Source organism: Tachyglossus aculeatus, chromosome X1, assembly GCF_015852505.1.
Source record: "Tachyglossus aculeatus isolate mTacAcu1 chromosome X1, mTacAcu1.pri, whole genome shotgun sequence".
In the NCBI taxonomy this organism is placed as follows: Eukaryota; Metazoa; Chordata; class Mammalia; order Monotremata; family Tachyglossidae; genus Tachyglossus; species Tachyglossus aculeatus.
Window position 1 is genome coordinate 129,681,026 of NC_052101.1, and position 23,232 is coordinate 129,704,257.

General features: G+C 45.5%; 1 non-coding gene across 1 annotated transcript; it reads right to left on the reverse strand.

The window, feature by feature from the left end:
- Positions 1-14,422: 14,422 nt before the first annotated feature.
- Positions 14,423-14,560, reverse strand: LOC119920576. The gene has a single exon (XR_005448310.1). It is a non-coding gene; the product is annotated as a small nucleolar RNA SNORA7 (small nucleolar RNA).
- Between the last annotated feature and the right edge of the window lie 8,672 nt (positions 14,561-23,232).

A 23,232-nucleotide genomic window follows, 5' to 3' on the forward strand; every position in this document is an offset into this window, starting at 1 on the left:
GCCCACCTCTCCCCTCCTGCTGGGCCGATGGGAGACACTCTGTGGGGATTGGGTGAGTGCAGCCTGCCCGGGTCCTCGAGAGCGGGGACTCCTCCTGCCCAGCCGGGTAGCGCTTCACCCTCTAGAATGAGTCAGGCTTTGCTCTCCCAGGCGGTTCATGCTATTTTCAGCAAGTTCTCCAAGGCCAGCAAGGCTTCCTCCTCCAGGGGAAGAGAGGCTTCGTCCTCCAGGGCAGGAGAGGCTTCATTTTCCAGGGAGAGATTGACTTCCACCTCCAGGATAAGAGAGGCTTTCTTCTCCAGACTGAAAGAGGCTTCTGCCTCCAGGGCGAGGGAGGCTTCCACCTCCATGGCTTCTGCCTCTAGGGCGAGGGAGGCGTCCACCTCCATGGCCAGCGAGGCTTCCCCCACCTCCAGGGCGAGTGAGGTTTCCACTTCCAGGGCAAGGGAGGTTTCCTCCTCCAGGGTGAGAGAGGCTTCCTCCAGGAGGAGAGTGGCTTCATCCTCCTGGGTGAGGGAGACTTCCTCTTCCAGCGTTGGTCAGGCCAGGCAAGCAGCTGGGGCCTCCTCCATACTGGATAGCGATGAGTCTGAGTAAAGGGAGGGGGACAGAGTTCCCAGACCCCCTGCCCTCCACTGGCCCCTTCTCCCCCACTGGCAAAGGGGAGGGTGTCAGCTTTAAGGTGTTTGTGTGTTTTCCCCCCCGACCCCAAACCCTTGAGGGCTGTATCTGGGGCCTGCTCTATTGGCTTTTCTTTAGGGGCTGGGACTGGGGACAGGCAGGTGGCCCTGATCTCTCCTTCCCTCATTGCTGTTTTGGGTTAGCAAGGGATCCCCATAAGAACATTTCAATTTGCTTAGAATTTTGTTGACCTTAGAATGTCCTTGTTCTCACCCCTTTGTTGTCAGGAATATTTCATCAGTTAATAAAGTTACAAAGGTTCCAAAGATTGTGGTGCTGCCTTTTTATTGGTTGTGCTGGGTGAAAGCCTGGGTGAGGACTGGGAGGGGACAGGCTTCAAAGAGTTAATCACAAAAATCATGGTATTTGTTAAATGCTTACTGTGTGCCAAGCCCTGTACTAAGTGCTGGGATAGATACCAGAAAATCAGGTTGGATAGAGTCCCTGTCTTATGTGGGTCACAGCCTAAGTCAAGGTGGGAAAACAGGTGTTTAATCCCCATTTTTACAGATGAAAAACAGGCCTGGGGAAGTCAGGTGACTTGCCCAAGGTCACACAGCAGGTATGTGGCAGGGCCAGCATTGGAACCCAGGTCTCCTGCCTCCCAGGCCCGCCTCCACCTCCTTGTCTGTAGGGCTGGAGCAGGCCATGATGGGAGAGCCCCAATGTCAAAGGAACCTTTGAGCCTCGTGCTGCCCTGGAAGACCTCCCAACCAAAGGGGAGAGAGGCAGACACAGATTCTGGGTCCAGAGGGGGAGCAGGAACTGTCTCGGGAGCAGCAGGAATGAGGAAGGGTGAACGTGGGGAAACCGGGGGTCTGGGTGGGTGGCTGAGAGCGGGATGGGGGGGTGGTGCTCCAGGCAGGGGGAGATGCGGGAGTGAGGGGTTGGACGTGGGCCCGAGAAGACCCCCCGTTCCACTTGGTGGAGCAGAGTGCACTAGCTGAGAAGGAGGGAGCAGGTGAATAAAGTGGAGCTCCAAGATGGGAAAGCAGGTCGACAGCCTTGGAGCCTTTCAACCAATCCATCCATCCATCACTCAATCCCTCTTCTTTTTTTTTTCTTCTTTTTTTTCATGGTAGTTGTTAAGTGCTGACAATGTGCCAGGCACTGTACTCAGCACTGGGGTAGACAGAAAGTAGTCAAGTTGGACACAGTCCATGTCCCACATGGGGCTCACTGCCTTCATCTCCATTTTACAGATGAGGTAACTGAGGCACAGAGAAGTTAAGTGACTTGTCCAGTCACACAGCAGACAAGTGGCAGATCCAGGATTAGAATCCAAGTCCTTTTTACTCCCAGCCCCCTTCTCTGTCCACTAGGCCTCACTGCTTCTCCCCACTCCAGCCCATATTTCACTCTGCTGCCAGGATTATTTTTCTACAAAAGCATTCATTCCATGTTTCTCCACTCCTTCAAGAACCTCCAGTGGTTGCCCATCCACCTCCAGATCAAGCAGAAATTCCTTACCATTGGCTTTAAAGTACTCAATCAACTTGCCCCCACCTATCTTTTCTCCATTTTCCTCCTACAACTCAGCCTGAACACTTTCCTTCTCCAATGCCAACCTACTTACTGTACCTCAATCTCATCTATCTTGCCACCGACCTCTCACTCACGTCCTGCCGCTGGCCTGGAACACACACCCCCACCCTTCATATCTGACAGATGATCATTCTCCCCACCTTCAAAGTCTTATTGAAGGCACATCTCCTCCAAGAGGCCTTTCCTGACTAAGCCCTCATTTCCTCTTCTCCCACACCCTTCTGTGTCACCCTTGCACTTGGATTTCCACCCTTTATTCACCCCTCCCTCAGCCCCACAGCCCTTATGTCCATATGGGAATTTATTTATATTAACATCTGTAACTCCCTTTATGTAAGATCAATGTGGGCAGGGATCATGTCTACCAACTGATATTATACTCTCCCAAGCACTTAGTCTAGTACTCTGAACACAGTAAGCACTCAATAAATACGATTGATTGATAGAGATGGAGAGAACCAGTGAAAATATCAGGGTAGTTAGCTGGGGAGAGATAATACTATATGGTATTTGTTAAGCGCTTACTATGTGCCAAGCACTGTTCAAAGCGCTGGAGTAGAGACAAGCTAATCAGGCTGGACACAGTCCCTGTCCCACATAAGGCTCACAGTCTTAATCCTCATTTTACAGATGAGGGAACTGAGGCCCAGAGAAGTGAAGTGACTTGGCCAAGGTCACATAGCAGACAAATGGCAGAGCTGAAATTAGGATCCAGGTACTTCTGATTCCCAGGCCCGGGCTGTAGCCACTAGGCCAGGAGAGGGGCACAATAGGAAATGGAGGGGAGAGATTCAGTGAGGGGATTAATTTAGACTGTGAGCCCCATCAGGGACAGGATTGTGTCCAAACCAATCAACTTTTATCTACTCCAGTGCTTACAACAGTGCTTGATGCATAGCAAGAGTATAACAAATATGATAATGATAATATAATAATAATTCAGGCAATGAATAATGGGCACATGAAGAAGGGAGAATGCTCATTCACTAAACAGCTAGGCCTGGTCATTCAGGAAGGAGAAGCGCGTTAATGACTAATTGGTTGTCTGTCAGTGTGGGCAGCATTTGAACTTTGATACCTAGTAGTCACCTGTTTTTAAATTATGTATAATCACTATTATTATGGATAACAAAAAGAAGAAAAAGAATAGTAAGTGCTTACTATGGGCCGGTCATTGTGTTAACTGCTGGGGTAGATACAAGATCCCATTGCCCCCCTCTCCCTCTGCCCTCCCCCCTTTCCCTCACCACAGAACTTGTGTATATTTGTACATATTTATTACTCTATTTAATTTATTAATGATAATAATAATAATGACATTTATTAAGCGCTTACTATGTGCAAAGCACTGTTCTAAGCGCTGGGGAGGTTACAAGGTGATCAAGTTGTCCCACATGGGGCTCACAGTCTTAATCCCCATTTTACAGACGAGGTAACTGAGGCACAGAGAAGCTAAGTGACTTGCCCAAAGTCACACAGCTGACAACTGACAGCTGACAATTGGCAAAGCCCATATTTGAACCTATGATCTCTGACTCCAAAGCCTGTGCTCTTTCCACTGAGCCACACTGCTTCTCTAATGATGTGTATATAGCTATAATCCTATTTATTCTGATGGTATTGACACCTGTCTACTTGTTTTGTTTGTTGTCTGTCTCCCCCTTCTAGACTGTGAGCCCAAGAAGCAGCGTGGCTGAGTGGCAAGAGCACGGGCTTAGGAGTTAGAGGATGTAGGTTCTAGTTCCGCCTCCATCACTTGTCTGCTGTGTGACCCTGGGCAAGTCACTAACTTCTCTGGACCTCGGTTACCTCATCTGGAAAACGGGGATTAAGACTATGAGTCCCACGTGGGATAACCTGATTACCCTGTATTTACCCCAGAGCTTAGAACAGTGCTTGGCACGCTTAACAGATACCATTATTATTATTATTATTATTAACTGTTGTATCATACTATTGTATCATACCCTCCCAAGTGCTTAGGAGAGTGCTCTGTACACAGTACATGCTCAATAAATACGATTGAATGAATGAATGGTTCTGTCCCTGGCAAGGGACCAGATGAGCTAAAAATCAGACGGTCACCATGGCCTCCGACCGGATGAATTGCCTCCCACGTCAGCAGTCCATCAACCAATGGGCCAATCAGTGGTATTTATTGAGTGCTTACTGTGTGCAGAGCACTGAGCTAAGCGCTTGGGGAAAGTGCGGTCAACTTTCCTTTGAAGGGGAGGCAAACAATGCCCCAAGGCAGTCCAGTTGGATGTTGATGGGAAAGGACAAAATGTAGCTCTGTTCTTCATCCTCTCTGGTGAAGGCGGGTTTTCTCTGGCTTAAATGAATGGTCTGGTATTTCTGTCACCCAGTCAAAGCTCCGTGATAGCCAAAGTCTCAAGGTAATGCCACACAGTTGCGGACCTCAGAAAGAGTTTCGTCTTTTACTTAGGGAGAGATGAGAAACCAGGAGGGATTTGCACGGGAGGATTCAAATGAGCTTGGGTTCAGAGGCTGAAGGAAACAGAATGGGTAACCTAAGGAACCTGGCATGAGGTGATTATTATTCATTGAAAAGTAATGTATTCCCTAGATAAACCCAAGTCTCTGTCAACTTAGACACATTTTCCATGCCAACCATTGAAGGTCACAGGTACCTATTGATCCAAAAGGTTTTAAAAGTTTTGTTATGATGATTTGAAAGCCTTCTTTGGTGAAAGGCTTGACGTGGGAACGTAATTTTAATCATATTTGCATAATCCATTGAATAGCAGAGCCGAGAAACTTAGCTTTACCTAATAAGACGATTGGAAGCAAAGGCATCTCAAAAGAGGAGTATGTGACAAGAGCATAAAGCAAGCTTGGAAGATAAGAGAGGGATGTTTATTTCAGGCTGGGGGTTCCGCTCAGTCAGTCAGTCATGTTCTAAGTGGCTGTGGTGTGTGAAGGGAAGCATGCAGGGAGCTGGGGGATGGAAAAATTAAAATGGAGGGCTGACCCACGACCTGCCTAGGGGGGAGGCCAGAATTGTTGGTGAACACAAAAAGCAACGAATGTTTTCAACAGCAGATTAGAAAGATCCGGAGAGAGTGTGGTGGGAGGTGCAGGGGCCTACCTCAGGTTACCTCAGAGAGAATTCGGGAAAAAACAAACAAAAATGAAGCAAAGGGGAAAAAAAAAAAACCCCAAAAAACCGAGACAGGAAACGGATGCTGAGGGCATTTCATGACTTCCTGTGGTAGGGGTGGGAAACTGCCCTCAATCCCTGCCCAAATGATTCCTTGGCTTCTTTCCACTTTGTCAACCAACTACAGCAATCCTTTCAGAGTAGCTGAAACGGAAGAAAACTTGAGCTAATTAGTCTTCTGATGCCATTCTAGCGATCACATTGTAAACCGCCAGAAATAAGGCACCCGTCGCCTTCTGGGTACTGTGCAAAGCTTATTCAGGGGACTCATGTGGTGGGTCAAGTGAGGACTTAAAGGACTGAAATTCGGTTTGCTGATGCTCTCAGGTAGCCTCTGGCAAGGAGGAACAAAAGACTCTGCGATCAGTCTCTATTTCCAGGAACTGGCAAGATTTCTCTGAAAGGGTCCCCTGCTCTCTTTCCGTGGGTTTAATTTGAATGGTAAGACCCGACTTTAAGCAGCAATAATACCCTAAAGTGAATGGAACAATCACCACCTTGTTTAGGTGTGCTAGATTTGTAAGTAAAACTTCCAATCCATTCTTGGTCTGCTGAGAATTTCAAGAATGCTCTTGGGGGCTGGATAGGATTTTCTTATTTGTTAGAGTAATGCTTCTATAAATAGTGTCATTTATAAATAGTGTCCTTTAGGTCCTTAAGGGCTGCTAATTTTATGCTCCCTTTGCGTCTTGAAATGCAGAAGAAGCAATGTGTAAATAAAAGGGTCTTAATTGTGAACAAAATCTGCTTTGCTATCTGTTACTTTTTTTTGAATGGTATTTGTAAAGTGTTTACTCTGTCAGGCATTGTTTTAAGCATTAGGATAGATACAAAAGTAATCAGGTTGAGAACAGTCCATGTCCCTCGTGAGGCTCATGATCTTCATCCCCATTTTACAGATGAGGTAACTGAGGCACAGAGAAATGAAGTGACTTGCCCAAGGTCACATAGTGGACAAATGGCAGAGCTGGAATTAGAACCTGGGTCCTTCTGACTCCCTGGCCTGGCTCTATCCACTAGGCCATATGGCTTCTCATCTCTGTCCTCACAGAAAATCATTTAATTCACTCATTCATTCAATCGTATTTATTGAGTGCTTACTGTGTGCAGAGCACTGTATTTAGTGCTTGGGAAGTACAAATTGGCAACATTTCATCTCTAGACTCCATACGTTGCATTTTTTAGTGAATCTGGGTGCTTTTCGCTAAATCCAGAAAACAATCAGTGGTATTTATTGAGTGCTTACTCTGTCAAGAGTACTGTACTAAGTGCTTGGGAAAGTACAATAGCGTAAGTAGACATGATCCCATCCCTCAAGGAGCTTATAGTCTACCGTGCATGGAGCATTGTACTAAGCACTTGGGAGAGTACAGTAGAGCTGGTAGACATGATCCGTCCCTCAAGGAGTTTACAATCTAGCTGGGGCGATAGGCGCTAAAATAAATTACAGGAAGGGGAAGCATTAATGATAATAATGATAATAATGATAACAATAGTAATAACAATAATGGTATCTGTTGAGAATTCCTATGTCCCAAGCACTGGAGTAGATGTCCTGAAGTAGATTGGACCCAATCTCTGTCCCACTTGGGACTAATAGTCTAAGAGGGAGGGAGAACAGGTATTTGATCTCCATTTTACAGGTGAGGTAACTGAGCCACAGAGAAGTGAAGCAAACCTCGGTGGAGCAGGATTAGAACTCAGGTCCTCTGATTCCTAGGCCCGGGATCTTTCCAATAGGCCATGCTGCTCCTATGAAGATTCTGAAGATACGTAGGTGGTGAGTGCTATGAGGTGGAGAGTGTGGGGAACTGCTTGGGTGATGGGGAAATATTTGGGGGAGATGTGAGATTAATCAGGGAAGTTCTTCTGGAAGAAAAGTGATTTCAGAAGGGTCTTGAAGGGCTTTTCTATTTTGCATGCCAGCATGCAATTAACTGGCAGATTTCTGTCCAAGCAATTTCTTCTGATGATTCGAATTAGTTAGTCAGGATCATAAAAATTCTTTAGTTTTTACATTTGCAAAGCTCACACATTTCATTTGCATTAAATTGCCATTTTAGTGCCTTTAAAAAATAAACAAATCCACATGTTCTCATAGATTGTCCCTCTTATAAAAAGGATTTGAATTTTTAGGGAAGAATAATTTATCTCTGCTGTCACAAAGGATTGGATTGTAATTTATCTAGCTTTGGAAAAGTATCTACACAATATATTGATTAAACAAACATTAAGGTGCCAGATTAATTTAACATTTTAATCTCTCTGTGGAATATGTCTCTGAAAGTTATTGCTGCTGCTATAAACACCATAGCGTTCGAGATGTTCAAATCACGAAGTCCTGCATCTGTCACTGTCCGTGCCACCACATACACCAGCGGCGGGTGGAATGTCACTGTCATTGTTGCATTGTACTTTCCCAAACACTTAGTACGGTCCTCTGCACAGAGTAAGTGCAGAGAAGCAGCATGGCTTAGTGGAAAGAGCATGGGCTCAGGAGTCAGAGGTAGTGGGTTCTAATCCCGGCTCCACCACTTATCAGTTGTGTGACTTTGGGCAAGTCACTTAACTTCTCTGGGTCTCAGTTACCTCATCTGTAAAATGGGGATTAAGACTGTGAGCCCCACGTGGGACAACCTGATTACCTTGTATCTCCCACGGTGCTTGGCACACAAGAGGTGTTTAACAAATACCATCATTATTATTATTATTATTATTAAATGCTATTGAATGAATGAATGAATCCTGGTCACATAGTAAGCGCTTGAGAAATACCATGATAATGATGATGATGATTATTATTGTTATCATTCACTGTGTTTAGTGTAGAATCAGATCAGACACAGTCCCTGTCACATACGGGGCTTAAAGTCTCAGAGATGAGGAGAGCAGGTATCCTATTCTCACTTTACAGATGAGGAAACTGAGGTCTAGAGAGTTTAAGTGACTTGTTCTATCCGTTGCACAGCAGACCAGTGACAGATCTGGGACTAGAATCCAGTTCTCTTGACTCCAGGCTGGAGCAGTTTCCACCATGGACCGTGTAACCATCTCCCCTTCTGGACTGAAGACTCCTCAAAGGCGGGGATTGTGTCTATGAATTCTATTGTATTGTACTCTCCGGAGAGCTCTGTACAGTGCTCTGCACACTGTGAGTGCTCCTCTAGACTGTAAACTCGTTGTGAGCAGGGAATGTCACTGTATAATAATAATAATAATAATAATAATAATAATGGCATTTGTTAAGTGCTTACTATGTGCCAAGCACTGTTCTAAGTGCTGGGGTGATACAAGGTAATCAGGTTGTCCCACATGGGGCTCAGAGTCTTAATCGCCATTTTCCAGATGAGGGAGCTGAGGCAAAGAGAAGTTGTGGCTTACCCAAAGTCACCCAGCTGACAAGTGGTGGAGCTGGGATTAGAACCCATGACCTCTGACTCCCAAGCCCGTGCTCTCTCCTCTGAGCCATGCTGTTTGTTGTTGTATTCAATAATATGCTTAGTACCTAGCACTTAGTATGCTGATCTGCACATGGCAAGAGCTCAATAAATACGATTGAATAAATCCCACCGATAAATCAATTCATTGAATAATAATAATAATTATGGTATTGGTTCATTCATTCATTCACTCATTCAATTGCATTTATTGAGCACTTACTGTGTGCAGAGCACTGTACTAAGTGCTTGGAAAGTACAATTCAGCAGAAAATAGAGACAATCCCTGCCCACAACGGGCTCACATGCTTACCATGTGCCAAGCACTGTTGTAAGCGCTGGGGTTGAAACAAGGTAATCAGGCCGTCCCATGTGGGGCTCACAGTCTTCATCCACATTTTCCAGATAAGGTAACTGAGACACAGAGAAGTTAAGTGGCTTGCCCCAGGTCACCCAGCAGACAAGTGGTGGAGCCGGGATTAGAACGCGCATCCTCTGACTCCCAAGCTTGGGCTCTTTTCACTAAGCCACGCTTCTTATTCACCCCTTTTATTCATGGATATTGTCAGTCATTTTTCTATGTGTGTTATCTTCACCAATAAGATTGTAAGTTCTTTGAGGGCAGGGGCTGTGATAGCTAATTTCAAGGTGTTGTACTTTTCAACACTTCATATGGTATACTCACACATCTGAGGTCTCACCTCAGTATGACCAGTAGAGGCTGGTGTGTTGTTGAAAACACTGATGGGTTGGGAGAGGTTCCCAAGAAAATTGGGAAAGGTAGGGGTCCCTTTCAGGGAGAAGCTGGAGGGGAAAGGATGAGGAGGAAGAAAGAAGGAAAAGGAGAAGAAAGGAGGAGGAGGAGAAGGACAGAAGAAGGAGCAGGAGAAGCTGCATGGCTTAATGGATAGAGCACGGACCTGGGAATCAGGAGGTCATGGGTTCTATTCCTGGCTCCACTGCTTGTCTGCTGTGTAACCTGGGGCAAGTCACTTCATTTCTCTGTACCTCACCTACCTTATCTGTAAAATGAGGATGAAGAACATGAGCCCAGTGAGGGAGGGGGACTGTGTCCAACTTGATCTGCTTGTATCCACCCCCAGTGCTTAGTACAGTGTCTGGCACACAGTAAGCGCTTAACAAATATCATCATCATTATTATTATTATTAAGGAGAAGAAGAAGAAGGAGAAGGAGGAGAAGGAGCTAGGAAGGTGGAATGGTCAAGGCCTAAAAGTCTGAAGCCAACAGGAATGTCCCAGGGAGTCTGTTGGTTCCTTGAGGGCAGGGATCATATTTGCTAATTCTATTGAACTCTCTCAAGCGCTTAGTACAGTGCTCTGATAGCAGCGAGTGCCCAATATATATTACTGATTGACTGATTGTGGAATATTTCTGCTACTGTTCTTGGTTTCTTGGGGTTCTTTTCTGTCCCCCTGGATTTTGTAAGAAACTGGAATGCCCTTCCCACCATCCTAAATCACTCTATCACATTATTACTATTATTATTATCATTATTACTTTTATGCTATTTGGTAAGTGCTCATTATAGGTCAGATACTGTTCTAAGCCTTGGGGTAGATACAAATTAATCAGGTCAGACACAGTCCCTGTCCCAGATGGGGCTCACCATCCAACTACGCATCAGGCAAAATCTCCTCACTCTCTGCTTCAAGGCTCTCCATCACCTCGCCCCCTCTTACCTCACCTCCCTTCTTTCCTTCTACAGCCCAACCCGCACCCTCCGCTCCTCTGCCGCTAACCTCCTCACTGTTCCTCCTGGCCCACGTCCTCCCCCTGGCCTGGAATGCCCTCCCTCCACACATCCACCAAGCTAGCTCTCTTCCTCCCTTCAAAGCCCTAGTGAGAGCTCACCTCCTCCAGAAGGCCTTCCCAGACTGAGCCCCCTCTTTCCTCCCCCCCTCCCCTTCCCCCCCACTCTACCTCCTTCCCCTCCCCACAACACCTGTATATATGTCTGTACAGATTTATTACTCTATTTATTTTACCTGTACATATTTACTATTCTATTTATTTTGTTAATGATGTGCATCTAGCTTTGCTTCTATTTATTCTGATGACTTGACACCTGTCCACATGTTTTGTTTTGTTGTCTGTCTCCCCCCTCTAGACTGTGAGCCCGTTGTTGGTTAGGGACCATCTCTATATGTTGCCAACTTGTACTTCCCAAGTGCTTAGTACAGTGCTCTGCACACAGTAAGCACTCAATAAATATGATTGAATGAGTGAATGAATAAATACGATTGAATGAATGAATGAAAGTAGGAGGGGGAACAGGTTTTTGACCCCTGTTTTATGGATGAGGAAACTGAGGCACAGAGCAGTTGTGACTTGTCAAAAGTCACATAGCAGGCAAATGGTGGAGCCGGGATTAGAACCCAGGTCCTATGACACCCAGGCCTATGCTCTTTCCATTAGACAATGCTGCCTATTTTCCCCATTATAAAGATGGAGAAAATGCTCTGGGTGAGTCCCATATTCTCTCTGGCACACTCTGTCCTCATCTATACAAGCACTTCATAAATAGTACTACTACTTCTACTACCGAAAAAGCAATGTGACTAAGTGGAAAGAGGACAGGCTCAGGAGTCAGAGGTCATGAGTTCTAATCTCGACTCTGCCACTTGTCACCTGTGTGACTTTGGGAAAGTTACTTCACTTCTCTGGGCCTCAGTTACCTCATCTGTAAAATGGGGATTAAGCCTGTGAGTCCCATGTGGGATGACCTAATTACCTTGTATCTACCCCAGCGCTTAGAACAATGCTTGGCACATAGTAAGTGTTAACAAATACCATCATCATTATTATTATTACTGTTACTTCTACTGCTGCTACTACTACTGTGGCTGCTACTACTAATACTGCTCTTACTGTTGCTATTACTTCTGTTACTGCTTCTGCTACTATTACTACTACTACTGTCCAATGGGGATAAGATCCGTGGCCTCCCTACCTCTTAGATTGTGTGACCCTTGTGGGACAGGGATTATCTCGAATCTGATCATCTTGTTTCTACTCCAGATCTTGGGATAGATAATATCTATCCCAATGCACCAAATAATGCTTTGAAGACTATGTTGATCATCATCAGTCAGTAGTAGCAATTAGAGAAGTGGCATGGCCCAGTGGCAAGAGCATAGCTTGGGAGTCAGAGGAAATGGGTTCTAATCCCAGCTCTGCCACTTGTCTGCTGTGTGACCTTGAGCAAGTCACTTAATTTCCCTGGGCCTCAGTTACTCACCTCTAAAATGGAGATTAAGACCGTGAGCCCCATGTGGGACAGGGACTGTGTCCAATCTGATTACCTTGTATCTACCCCAGAGCTTAGAACAGTGCTTGGCACATAGTAAGTGCTTGATAATAATAACAATAATAATAATAATTATTATTATTATTATTATTAATTGAGGACCTCCTGTGTACAAAGCACTGTAATAAGCATTTAGACATGAACCCTGTCCTGAAGAAGTTTGCAGTCCTAGCAGATGGCTCTTTCTGGATAACCAAACACAGAGTTAGGGATGTGTCTTCCAAAATGCCTAATTTCTTTGCTCCACGCCCTTATTATAGTTGTTTTAGCCCAGCTCTTTGTGAAGATAATAGTATTTTTGGCCTTTAGAAATAAACCATGGAAAAAGCCCCCTCCCCACCCCCAAACTTCCCCGTTCCAGGGAAGTGTTTCCCTTTGTTTGTTTGGAACTTAACCCACTTCAAACCTCCCCCATCTGGTAGCTGTGGGATTTGGTGAACGATAACCCTACAGTCGCCTCATCCATATCCGTCACATCTCTGTGATCTTCAATCAATCAGATCCCTTCTTTCCCGGGCTAAAGAGCAGAAATGAATCTCAAGGAGACACAGAACTTCACAGATGGCTGCCACCAAAGAAGTTGTTCAATTTGAGACCCAAAGCCTGCATGATTTTGAACAAAGTACTCATTGCTTCCTTCTTCATCAAGCTAGTTGGCATGTGACTTCAGAAATATGAGAATCAATCTGCCATTTTTCTATGCCTCAGGTGGCAAAAACCAATATCAGCTTGATGTTGCCATCAGTTCTCTGCTTCCATTGAGTGGAGCGCTTTGAAAATTAAATTGTGGTCCTAGGATCTATCAATCAACAGCATTTATTGAGTGGTTACCTTATGCAGAACACTCTACTAAGAACTTGGGGATTCAGTGCAATGAATTGGATAATGGAGTTGGTAATGATGATGATGATGATGATGATGATGATGATGGTATTTGTTAAGTGCTTACTATGTACCAAGCACTGTTCTAAGCACTGGGGTAGATACAAGATTTTCAGGTTGTTCCACGTGGGACTCAGTCTTAGTCCCCATTTTACAGATGAGGTAACTGAGGCACAGAGAAGTTAAGTGATTTACCTACAGTCATACAGCTGACAAGAGGCGGAGCTGGGATTAGAGCCCACGACCTCTGACTCCCAAGCCCGGGCTATTTCCATTAAGCCACACTGCTTCACATGATTCCCTACCCTGAAGGAATTTAAGGTCTAGTTGGGGAGAGAGACATAAAACAAATTACAGATAGCAGAAGCAGCAGAATATACAGGTATGTAAATGAGTGCTGTAACAGACCACTTCAATCAATCAGTAGTATTTCTCGAGCACTTAATGTGTGCAGAGCACTGTACTGAACGCTAGAACAAAACCAAGTGCAGATACCATCAGCTAACTTCAGGAAAGCAATCAATGCATAAAATATTAAAAATATGCTTGGCCAGGGGTGTTAGATTTCTTATACGTCTTACATGTCTTATGCTTCTTGAGTAGCAGCATGGCGTAGTGGATAGAGCACAGGCTTGAGAGTCAGAAGGTGGTGGGTTCTAATCCCGTTCTGCCACTTGTCTGCTGCGTGATCTTGGGCAAGTCACTTCACTTATCTATACCTCAATTGCCTCATCTGTAAAATGGGGAATGAGACTGTGATTCCCATATGGGACAGGGACTGTGTCCAACCTGATTTGTTTGTAATCAATCAATCAATCAATCAATCGTATTTATTGAGTGCTTACTGTGTGCAGAGCACTGTACTAAGCACTTGGGAAGTACAAGTTGGCAACATATAGAGACAGTCGCTACCCAACAGTGGGCTCACAGTCTAGAAGGGGGAGACAGAGAACAAAACCAAACATATTAACAAAATAAAACCCCAGTGTTAAGTACAGTGCCTGGCACATTGTAAGCACCTAACAAATGCAATTATTATCATTATTATTATACACATAATGGTATTTGTTAAGCGCTTGCTATATGCCAACCACTGTACTAAGCGCTGAGTTAGATGTACACGATTGGCACATTTAACTTTCTTGTCTCAAGCCGTCAAGTCGTTTCTGACCCAGAGCGATACCCCGGACACATCTGTCCCAGAACGCCCCGCTCTCCATCTTCAATCATTCTGGTAGCTGATCCATAGAGTTACCTGGTAAAAACACGGAAGTGGTTTACAATTGCCTCCCTCCATGTAGTAAACTTGAGTCTCTGCCCTCGATTCTCTCCCATGCCACTGCTACCCAGCATGGGTGAGTTTTGACTTTGTGGCAGATTGTTGTCCACTCGCTAGCCACTGGCCCAGCTAGGAATGGAATGGGTAGGCCTCTTCTTGACTCTCCCTCCTGTAGCCGAGACTGGTAGAGGACTGGAAACTCTCCAGGTGCGACCCTGAGAGGGGTACATTTAACTTTGCCAAAACAAATTCCCAGGGATGGCGTGGGCAGTCTTCATGGAGAAGGGAGCATTTCAGAGGCCATTTGAAATATGTGACTTTATAGAGAATGAGGACACAGTGAAAAGCACATCAAAGACGAAACAGGACAATTTCTCCCTAAGGAATATTCTTTGGATTGTAAACTTTTCAAGAACAGAGACAATATCTGTTACCTTTATTGTTCTCTCCTGATTTAGAGAAGCAGCATGGCCTAGTGGATAGAACCCGGGCCTGGGGGTCAGAATGAACTTGGCTTCTAATCCCAGATCCACCACTTGTCTTCTGTGTGACCTTGGGCAAGTCACGTCACTTCTCTGGGACTCAGTTCCCTTATCCATAAAATGGGAATTAAGACTGTGAGCCCCATGTGGGACATAGACTGTGTCCAACCTGATTAGCCTACATCGACCCCAGTGCTTAGAGCAGTGCCTGCCCTAGAATGAGCACTTAATAACCACAAAAAACTGCTTAGTACAATGCTCTGCACATTGTAAGTGCTCAGTAAATACGACTGATTTATTGATTGATCCTTCAACTCGATTGAAAATGCCATGGGGATAATGACCGTGACATCTTCCTTTTCTTCCATACTCTTTTTAATGTTTATTACGGTGCTCTACCCTCAGTAGGCGTATGTTCAAAATTATCGATTACTTCTTGGGTGAAAAGTCTCTTGCATCTTGGGCCACTAATATTGTTTGGTTGAGATCCCATTCCGACCCTCGGAAAGTAAACAGGACAATGTCGGCGATCCTAAGGAACAACCACAATTCAGTGGCTGCTGAATGTAAATTGTGTTTCCCTTGCCCAGCAACAGAGGAATTTAGCAAGAGCTCAGATGAAGGTTGATGTCTTTTTCCATTGCCTGTAGTTTACGAACCTTCGATTACTTGCCTCATCCAGTTTTCTTCAAAAAAGCCATTGCCCACATGCCTCTAAACTATGAGCTCATCATAGGCAGGGAATGTGTCTGCCAGCTCTGTTGTATTGGACCCTCTCAAGTGCTTAGTACAGTGCTCTGCACCCAGTAAGCGATCTGTGAACAGAGAGATAAAATGGGATCCATATATTCTTTTTAAGCTCGAGTAAGGATGCTGCCTTCCACTTTCAGTGGAGTTGAGGAGAAATTGGAGGGTACTTGAAGAACCACATAAGTTCGTAAAGGGCTAGGATCCATCACCAGGGAGGAAAGGTTAAACGATCAGGGATTATTCGCACTAGAAAAGAAAGCCAAGGGCCATCAGCATTGGTGCTGGTTTTGTGTAATGTCAGGGTGTCTGGTTGACCGCCTGCCAGTTGTCGGGGTGGGGATGCCCCTGTTAGTCACAGTTCTGCTATCCTATATTGCTTTAGTCATTTTTCTCTCTTGCTCTTTACATTCGGGGGCTCCCGGCTAGAAATGTACTGGATTTATTTTTTGAGGTTCCGAATGGAGATGTTGCCAGAGGTAACGTTGGATTCCTTGGCCTGTTGATTTTGCTTATTTCCTGTTCAACAGCTTCAGAGACTGTTTTGTTTTAAAACACACACAGACACATAGACACATACACACACACACACACAAACACACACGAGTAGAAGCCCCCTCTAGACCTCACTGCCCTGAAAATTATTTTACTCTCATTTTGAAATTCATCCACAATGTGTTTGGTAATCTATGGAGGTACGATTGTGCTTCTCAGAAACAGCCGCTTCCCGCTGGTCCCCTGCCACCTTACGGATCAAAAAAGGGGTTGAAAGAAACAATAAGTAATAATAATAATTATAACGATAGTTGTGGTATTTGTTAAGCACTTACTATGTGGCAGGCACTGCTTTAAGCCCTGGGGTGGATACAAGCAAATCGGGTTGGACATAGTCCCTGTCCTGCATACAGTGTGGCTCAGTGGAAAGAGCCCGGGCTTTGTAGTCAGAAGTCATGAGTTCAAATCTCGCTCCGCCACTTGTCAGTTGTGTGACTTTGGGCAAGTCACTTTACTTCTCTGGGCCTCAGTTCCCTCATCTGTAAAATGGGGATTAAGATTGTGAGCCCCACATGGGACAACCTGATCACTTTGTATCCTTCCCAGTGCTTAGAACAGTGCTTTGCACATAGTAAGTGCTTAACAAATACCAAAATGATTATTATTATTATTAATCCCCATTTTCCAGGTAAGGCATAGTCTTTAGGAAAGAAGCTGTGAGAATAGATTCTGGATTTTCACCTTGCCAAGGGGGGCAGGAGGTTCTCTTTCAATCAATCAGCCAATCAATCATTAGTATTGCCTGAAGGCAGAGGCAGAGCACTATAATTAGTACATGGGAGAATACAAGCATGTTACAAGGCCCAATTCCTCTTCTCCAAGGGCTTTGTGTCTAGTGGGGGAAGCAGACTTTAAAAATCAATTATTAATAATAATAATAATAATAATAATTGTGATATTCACTGTACTAAGCGCTGGGGTGGATACCCCTAATCCCCTAATCCCTCCTCCACCACTTGTCTGTTGTGTAACCTTGGGCATGTCACTTCACTTCTCTGTGCCTCAGTTACCTCATCTGTAAAATGGGGATTAAAAGTGTGAGCCCCATGTAGGACAACCTGATTACCCTGTATCGACCCCAGAGCTTAGAACAGTGTTTGGCACATAGTAAGCATTTAACAAATACCATTATTATCATTATTATTATTACAAGCAGGTCAGTTTAACACAGTCCCTGGCCTACATGGGGCTCCCAGTCTCAATCTCCATTTTCCAGATGAGGTAACTGAGGCTCAGAGATGTGAAGTGACTTACCCAAGGTCACACAGCATACAAGTGGTGGAGCAGGGATTAGAACCCATGACCTTCTGACTCGCAGGCCGGTGCTCTAGCCACTGGGAGAGGGAGGGGGTGGGCGTGGGGACGTGAGAGTTTAATCAGAGAAGGTCTCCTGAAGGAGATGTGATCTCAGCAGGGTTCTCAAAAGGGGGAGCTCTCTGAATCGATTTGAGTTTTTCAGGATATCCCCGACATGCTATGTTTTTCACTCTCCTCGACTCTCCCTCTTTGCCGAATGAACAGCCGGGTGGCCCGGATTTTGAGCAGCCCCCAGGGACAGGAAGTCAGAAGTAACCAAAGATAGATGATCTTCACAAGTGACAAATTCAGTTTCCTGGGGAAAGTTGCTGACTGCTGTGTTCTAAGAGGAGCCGCTTATCTGGCCCCTCCACATGTTGTAATCAGGACGAGAGAGGAGCCTTGACAAGAAGGAGGCCCAGAGTTCACTGGTGAGCCCAAGCTGCCTGGCGGTCTGAGGATAAAGTACCACTTAGGGAGATTCATGTTGGGATGAGTTGTACCTTTGGCTCTTCTTAGAGCCCAACGCGGAAGGAATGTTTACAGAAATCTCCTAGGAACTCTAGGCAACTCTCTTTTCTCCATAGAATGCTGGCCACCATCTCAGGGGTTTTAGGGACTCACTGGTCAGTGAGGGAGTCTGGAGGCTCCAAGGCTCCCATTTTCCTCAGCACCTTCTCTGGGGAAAGCTGGGCCAGAGCCATTTTTCGACTCTCTGATTACCTAAATGGGCTGCCTTCCATGGGCAGAGGTGCTCTTGAGCTGAGCACGGCAAGGCTGCTTGGTGGGAAAATCCCATTTGCTGGAGGACGAAAATGTATTCTTGGCTACTCCCCCTGCTCCCCTATTCCCAGGAGGCATTTCAGCAGCTGCTTTTGAGCGAATAGTCATGCTGTTTCGTACATAGAACTCAATGGTAACTTCTCACTTGAGGAAATCAGAACATTACACATCACGATGACACCGTTTAGTTAAACTGGGGGAGTCTCTAATTTGTTCTTGTTACTGAGTTGGTTTGTGGGCCAGCCTCTTGAGAAAACAGCACAATTCCAGCATTGAGAATCTCTCAAGCCAGGAAAGGTAAAAAAGGTAGGATCCGTATTGCAAATGACAACACAGCCCAAGGATGGTGGGCACATAACCCTGACATAATAAGGAAGGAAAACCTGAGGCTGGAAGCTCCTAGAGGCCAGGGATTGTGGGAGCGGTGGGGCCTAGTGGAAAGAGCTCAGACCTGGATTCTCATCCCAGCTCTGCCACTTGCCTGTTGGGTGACCTTGGGTAAGTCACTTCACTTCTCTGTGCCTCAGTTTCTTCATCTGTTAAATGGGGTTACGATGCCATTCTCCCTCACACCTAGACTGTGAGCTCCATGTAGGGCAGGGACTTTGCCAACCTAATTATCTTAAGTCTAGGCCAGCACTTAATACAGTGCTTGATACATAGTAAGTACATGAGAGACATTTCCAAATAGGGCAAACAAAAGCTCCTTGTGGGCAGGGAATGTGTCTGTTTATTGTATTTTATTCTCCCAATTGCTTAGTACAGTGCGCTGTACACAGTAAGCACTCAATAAATATGATTGAATGAATAAATGAATAAGCATTTAGTGTACATCATAATAATAATTATTATTATTATTTCTATTATTATCATACTTCCTCTGTATATCTCAATGAATTTATCAATAAATCAATGGTATTTAAATGAGCACTTAGTGTAGAGCATTGCATTAAGTGCTTGAGAAATTATGGTGGGTGGGCATGGGAGTGGGACTGCTAGCTGGAGTGTAGCGAGAGAGAAGCAAAGAGCAAGTCACTTTACTTCTTTGCGCCTCAGTTTTGTCAAGATGAAACAATCGACAAAGCAGTCACTGAATTTCATGTCAATTAATTGACGGCACTGTACTAAGCACTCAGGAAAGTACAATAAGACAGAGGTGATAGACTCGTTTGCACCCTGCCCACCAGCAGTTTCTCTAGAGGGAGAAATAAGCATCCAAATAAATTACAGTTGTGTACGGAACTACTGAGGGTGGAATGAATATCAAGTGCTTAAAAGGGAACAACTCTATTTGGAGAAGCCAGAGTTAGCTTAAAATACAAATCCTATTAATTCATTCCCAAATACTTCACGATTTCAGCACAAACTGATGATTAACTGACTCATCTTGTCACTGGAGCAAGCGAGACTGTGAATTCTCCAGGGGGCAGGGAATGGATTGGGGTGGGGGTGAAGCATTAGGGATTGTGTCATGACTGAGAGAGGGGGAGGGGGAGGTGGCGGGGTGTCGGAGAATAATTCAACCCCATCGCCTTGAGGTTGATGGGATCGCTAGGACCTCAGAAACCAGCAACACGATTCCCAAGCAAATCACACCACTAGAAGTAATAATAATAATAATGATGGTGGTTGTTAAGTGCTTACCATGTGCCAAGCACTGTTCTAAGCTCTGGGGTAGATACAAGGTAACTGGGTTGTCCCATGCGGGGCTCGCAGTCTTAACATTAATCTCAGTCATTTACAGATGTGGTAACTGAGGCCCAGAGAAGTTCAGTGACTAGCCCCAAGTCACACAGCTGACAAGTGATGGAACTGGGATTAGAACCTACGACCTCTGACTCCCAAACCCGGGCTCTTTCCACTAAGCCATGCTGCTTCTAAGTGGTAGTAGCAGTAATAACAACAGCCTTCACTGAGGGCCCACTTGATGTGCTGCACTGTAATAAATGCTGTGGCTAGTGGAAAGAGAAGGAGCCTGGGAGTCAGAGGAAATGGGTTCTAATCCCAGCTCTGCCTCGTGTCTGCTGGGTGACCTTGGGCAAATCACTTCACTTCTCTGCACCTCAGTTACCTCAACTGTAAAAGGGGAATTAAGATTGTAAGCCCCGTGTGGGACAGAGACTGTGTCCAACCTAACTGCCTTGTATCTACCCCAGTGCTTGGAACAGTGCTTGGCACATAGTAAATGCTTAGCAAATACCATTATTATTATTGTTATTATTAGAATAAACAAGTGACACATTCTCTGCACCCAAGGAGTTTTCACTCTGAGGGATAAGGACGCAAAAATATTGACATCTCGAGTATTCAAAATCGAAAATCGAGTACACATATTTGCATAAGTGTTTAGGAGAGTGTATCAGGACAAAGAGGTCTGACAGACAGAGAAGAATCAGCCTGTTGATTCTAGAAGAAACTCCATCCAAGAGGGATTAGTTGAGAATTGAGAAAGTAGTTGAGAATTAATTAAGGATCAGTGTGGCTTAGTGGCAAGAGCAGGGGCTTGAGAGTCAGAGGACATGGGTTCTAATCCTGCCTCTACCACTTGTCTGCTATGTGACCTTGGGCAAGCCACTTAACTTCTCTGTGTCTCATTTCCCTCATCTGTAAAATGAGGATTAAGACTGTGAGCCTCACGTGGGACAACCTGATGACCTTATATCTACCCCAGTGCTTACAACAGTGCTAGGCACATAGTAAGTGCTTAACAAATACCATTATTATTATAATTATTATTACCCTGAGCACTTAGTACAGTGCTTGCCACATAGGAAGCACTTAGACGCCATTAAAAAGAAATCAAGGTACGAGGTAGCCTCGGCGAAAGTGACCATCTGCTGACAGAGCAAGCACTCCAAATATATTTTTTAAATAATGATTTTAAGAATGACAGTTTCCAAGCCTTAAGGAAACAGAAGAGTTGGCAACTCTATGAAGAAAACTACTGCAACTGACCTTGTGAGAAGCAGTGGGCCTAGTAGAGAAAGAGCGAGCCTGGGAGTCAGAGAACCTGGGTCCTAATTCTGGCTCTGCTGCGTGCCTGCTGTGTGACCTCGGGCAAGTCACATCTTATCTGATATCAATTTCCTCATCTGTAAAATGGGGATTAAATCCCAATCCCTCCTACTCAGACGTTGAGCCCCAAGTGGAACAGGGGTATCGAACTTGATCAAATTGTATCTACCCCGGAGCTTAATATGGTGTTCATCGCATAGCACGAGTTTAACGAATACCACAATTCCATCAATCATTCAATCCATGGCATCATTACAATAAATCACATGCCCTCAGTTCTGATAGAACTTGTGGTTCTATTCCACAACTAGAACCCGATGAAAGAATCAGGGCACGCTCTTCCCACGGGTAGAAGACAGTTGATGTATTCATTCATTCATTCATTCATTCAATCGTATTTATTGAGCACTTACTGTGTGCAGAGCACTGTACTAAGCGCTTGGGAAGTACAAGTTGGCAACATATAGAGACGATCCCTACCCAACAGCGGGCTCACAGTCTAGAATGGGGAAGCAGACAACAAAACAAAACATATTAGCAAGGGGATTGGATGTGGGAGGATGTTATGGTATTTGCTAAGCACTAACTGTGTGCCAGGCACTGTACTAAGCACTGGGGTGGATACAAGCAAATCAGGTTGGACAGAGTCCCTGTCCCACTTGGGGCTCACAATCCTATTCGCCATTATACAGATGAGGTAATTGAGGCACAGTGGAGTTAGTGACTTGCCCAAGGCCACAAAGCACTCAGGGGGATGCAAGGTAATCAGGTTGTCCCATGAGGGGCTCACAGTCTTAACCCCCATTATGCAAATGAGGTAATTTGTTAAGTGCTTGCTATGTGCCAAGCACTGTACTAAGCGCTGGGGTGGGAGGGGGAATACAAGGTAATCAGGTTGTCCCACGAGGGGCTCACAGTCTTAACCCCCATTTTGTGAATGAGGTAACTGAGGCCCAGAGAAGTTAAGTGACTTGCCCAAAGTCACACAGCTGAGAAGTGGAGGAGTCAGGATTAGAACCCATGACCTCTGACTCCCAAACCCATGCTCTTTCCACTGAGCCAGGCTGCTTCTCTGTGACTAAGACTGTGAGCCCTATGAGGGACAGGGACTGTGTCCACCCCGATCTGCTTGTAGCCACCCCAGTGCTAAGTACAGTGCCTGGCACAGAGTAAGCGCTTAACAGATACCATAATTATTATGGCTAGCATTAATGAGCATTCTTCTGACAACCAGTTTCCAGCCGGAATCAACACAGAGAACTATCCCCAAGGTTCAGTGCTTGGTCCCCTTCTGTTCTCGATCTACACACACTCCCTTGGTGACCTCATTCGCTCCCACGGCTTCAACTATCATCTCTACGCTGATGACACCCAGATCTACATCTCTGCCCCTGCTCTCTCCCCCTCTCTCCAGGCTCGCATCTCCTCCTGCCTTCAGGACATCTCCATCTGGATGTCTGCCCGCCACCTAAAACTCAACATGTCCAAGACTGAACTCCTTGTCTTCCCTCCCAAACCCTGCCCTCTCCCTGACTTTCCCATCTCTGTTGACGGCACTACCATCCTTCCTGTCTCACAAGCCCGCAACCTTGGTGTCATCCTGGACTCGGCTCTCTCATTCACCCCTCACATCCAAGCCATCACCAAAACCTGCCGGTCTCAGCTCCGCAACATTACCAAGATCCTCCCTTTCCTCTCCATCCAAACTGCTACCCTGCTTGTTCAAGCTCTCATCCTATCCCGTCTGGACTACTGCATCAGCCTTCTCTCTGATCTCCCATCCTCCTGTCTCTCCCCACTTCAATCCATACTTCACGCTGCTGCCAGGATTGTCTTTGTCCAGAAACGCTCTGGGCATGTTACTCCCCTCCTCAAAAATCTCCAGTGGCTACCAAGCAATCTGCGCATGAGGCAGAAACTCCTCACCCTGGGCTTCAAGGCTCTCCATCACCTCGCCCCCTCCTACCTCACCTCCCTTCTCTCCTTCCACAGCCCAGCCCGCACCCTCCGCTCCTCTGC